We start from the raw sequence: 3,366 nt of genomic DNA, 5'->3' as shown, positions 1-3,366 counted from the left end.
TAATGGGTACAAAAATACAGTTAGATAAAAGGAATAAGTTCTGGCATTTGATAGCAGAGTAGGGTGACTATAATTAAGAATAATTGATTAGAGTGTACCCAAAACAAAGCTCTAGCCAATCAAGTCTCTGTGTGCCTGGAGAGACTGGGCAGTTTGACCTTTAAGCCTGAATATTCAACTGTCCTACTCTTTGAAGCAGACACAACTGCTCTGCATCAGACCATCACCACATTTGTGTCTCTCAAAACCATTCAAATTCCTGAGCACTTGATGGATCATGCTAGTTCATCAAATATTGGGCCTTTCCTGAAGAAAAGAGGCTATATCCCAATGCAAGAGCAGAATCCAGCATCACAACTGTTCCTCTCAGCAAATGGCTCCTTGGAAGCAAACCTGCCAGTGACTGTCTGGACTGACTCACCCAAAAGCAGACCTTGGAGAATAATCAGACTTCTGCAAGAGCCTGCAATTTCTTCAGTAGTGTCTGGGAAAACCTAAAGGGCTTAGAAAACTGGCTCCTCAAGAGTCAGTGACAGGAAGTTCCTGAAAAACCAAGTTATCAAAAGTGTAACAGCCATTCCACTACCAGTTCTTTCTCCATTGAAACTGAAGATCAAGAGTTTCCTGAACAAGATGAGACAGATCTATCAGATTGGTTGGTGACTCCCTAGGAACCCCAGAAGCTGGAGAAGCCTGAGAATGGCAGTCATGAAACCAGTGAGAAGTTTAAGCACTTGTGCTAGTCCTACAATGTGAACGATTGGCTTGTCAAGACCAACTCCCGCACCAACTGTCAGGGCAACAAGCCCAAGGGGGTGGAGATTGAAAACCTGGCAATCTGAACTGCCTGAATGACCACTTGGAGGCCAAAACACCATTGTCCACCCCCAGTGTGGTTACTGGGATTGGCCTGTCCAGAAGCATCATGACCCATGTAAGGTAGAGGAGATGTGCAAAGCCAATGAGCCCTGCACAAGCTTTGCAAAGTGTGTGTGTGATGAGAATTGTGAGAAGGAAGCTCTGTGCAAGTGGCTTCTGAAGAAAGAAGGAAAGGATAAAAATGGGATGCCTGAGGAACCCAAACCTGAGCCTGAGAAGCATAAAGATTCCCTGAACATGTGGCTCTGTCCTTCTAGAAAAGAAGAGAACACAGGCACTAAAGGTAATGGTTCCTTCTAGAATTTCTGATTCCTTCCAAGTCATAAAGAACAGCTGTCAGAGTGGCTTATCTGGCCGCCATACAAAAAAGGAAGTCCCAAGGAAGACAGAGCTGGCAAACCAAAGCCTAAAAGCCCCATGACCACTTCCTGGTGTCCCTTTAACACAGCTGACTGGGTCCTGCCAGGAAGAAGATGGGCAACCTCAGCCAGTTATCCTCTGTCAAAGACAAGTGGCTGCTTGGAAAGAAGGCCCAGGAAGTATTACTTAATTCACCTCTACAGGAGGAATATAATTTCCTCCTAGACCTTTTCGGCCTCCCTGCAGTTTGTGACCTTTTTGCCTGTATGCAGCTTAAGTTGATAAAGAGAAGTGGTTACACCAAACTCCTCTGCAGATGTGAAGGAATGGACAGCAAGAGTTGAGCAGTTTTCTGCCGATCATCACACATCATGAGGTGAGTGACTACAGGTTGCCAAATCATTGTTTCTGAGTCTGACCAGTGAGCTTAGTTCTTCTCCTGCCTAATTTTGTACTAGTGAAGTGAGGTGAGTCATGAGATTGAGTTACTGTTTAAAAGAAAAACCCTGTTTAGCAATGCTGAGGTGACTCAGTTCCTTCCTTCTTACAGAAGTATTAATCCACCCTACACTAGAAATGCAGCATCTTGGTGGACCCGTCTTTTTCACAAGCCTCCAAGTCTCCTTAGATTGGGTTGTTACTAAAAGTACATTAAAGCACTCTAGTCTTAAAAATGAAATATTTCTATAATTGAAGTGTATTGATGTATTCTAAAGCTAGTAAACTTCCGTAACTTTTAATTGCCCTATAGATGCTTCTCTTGCTGTGGGTTTTCTTCTGTTAGTGGTCAAAATAATGATTTTTCTGTTCTGTTAAAATATTGTATATTTTACAAAAAAAATTAACCTGGCCAATAGTGATTACCAAAAATATACATTAATAATCTTGGCAATTTTTGACATTAACTACCAAACATTTTAGCCTACATGCTAGTTCTACATTATTTTTCATCTTCACTTGAAAGAAACTCAGCTATTGTCTTTATTTTTTTCTGTAAATGTTATTAAAGTATCCAGTGAGCTCTTTTAGAAGGGCTCTGTATTATTTCAAGACTATTTTCAGGGTAGTTCTGGCCTTTCAAAATATTCTACAGACCTACAGGGTTTAAAAGAACCTCAGTGCCGACTAAGCAAATAGGCAAGACGTTGGAAATGTGGTCTAGTACTTGAACCATTCACTATCGTAGGGATTTTGGGTGCATCCTGTGTAAATGGAAGCTGAGCTTGACACATCTGGTGCTTTTAACTAGGGATAAAGTTGTCCTCTCACTGCAAGCACAGTATATCTGGACCTCCAAAAGTACAACGCAGTGACATTTTGTGAACAGACCATTTTCAACACTTGTGCCTTGGGGTATTCATTGAAGCTTTATGAAAACTACTGATGTTTTTTCAATATCCTTAAAGTTATGTCCATGCTTTAAAATGTCTCTGTAGGAGAGAAGAGAGGTTTATAATGTTTTTAAATTCTCTAAGATATTTTTGCTGCTTTCCAGACTTTGAAACTATTAAGCTTCTTAACTGCCTATATTATTAGAAATACTTCTGGGGAAATTTCATGGTCCCACAATGTCATTGCCATACAGCTTCACTAGAGTTCTTTGAACCACAGCTGAAAAGAGCTTTGTATTATTTTTTAATCCCCTCCCCAGATATCATTTAGAACTATTGTAATAAAGGTGGTGGGTAAAAACAACCTAAGGAGCTTTTCCAGTTACCGTAAGTTGCAGCTAACTCTGTGGTTTCTTTTTTGAGGCCTAACAAACATACTGTATTTTACATTATCAAAATGTAATTTACATTACTCACTATGTTAATGAGTATATAAAAGTTTCTTTTGCATTGATGCATTTTGTATCTGCCTTCATTAAAAGCAAAACAGCCCTTAAAAAAAAGGAAAAAAGAAAGAAATTAACCGCAGCCATATGTCTTTGTTACCTACAAATGGTTTTTGTTTTACTCTAATACATCCCTGAGGTAATGCTATAAAGTGAAGGCGAGAGTTTATGTCTTAAATAAAGCTTCCCGGAAAAGGACTATACTAGGTACTTCAAACTATTGACATTTCAAAGAATAGACTCTTGGGTACAGTCTTCTGATGTAACATAACTTAGACAACACTCAGACT

General features: G+C 39.9%; 1 pseudogene; it reads left to right on the top strand.

Moving 5' to 3' along the window:
* The first annotated feature begins 255 nt into the window (after positions 1-255).
* On the top strand, positions 256-1,561 carry LOC100995447 (nuclear receptor coactivator 4-like; annotated as a pseudogene).
* The last annotated feature ends 1,805 nt before the right edge of the window (positions 1,562-3,366 follow it).

The sequence above is a fragment of the Pan paniscus genome, chromosome 15 (assembly GCF_029289425.2).
Source record: "Pan paniscus chromosome 15, NHGRI_mPanPan1-v2.0_pri, whole genome shotgun sequence".
In the NCBI taxonomy this organism is placed as follows: Eukaryota; Metazoa; Chordata; class Mammalia; order Primates; family Hominidae; genus Pan; species Pan paniscus.
Note: the sequence above shows the minus strand (reverse complement) of the source record. Positions and strands in the feature narration are given on the sequence as shown.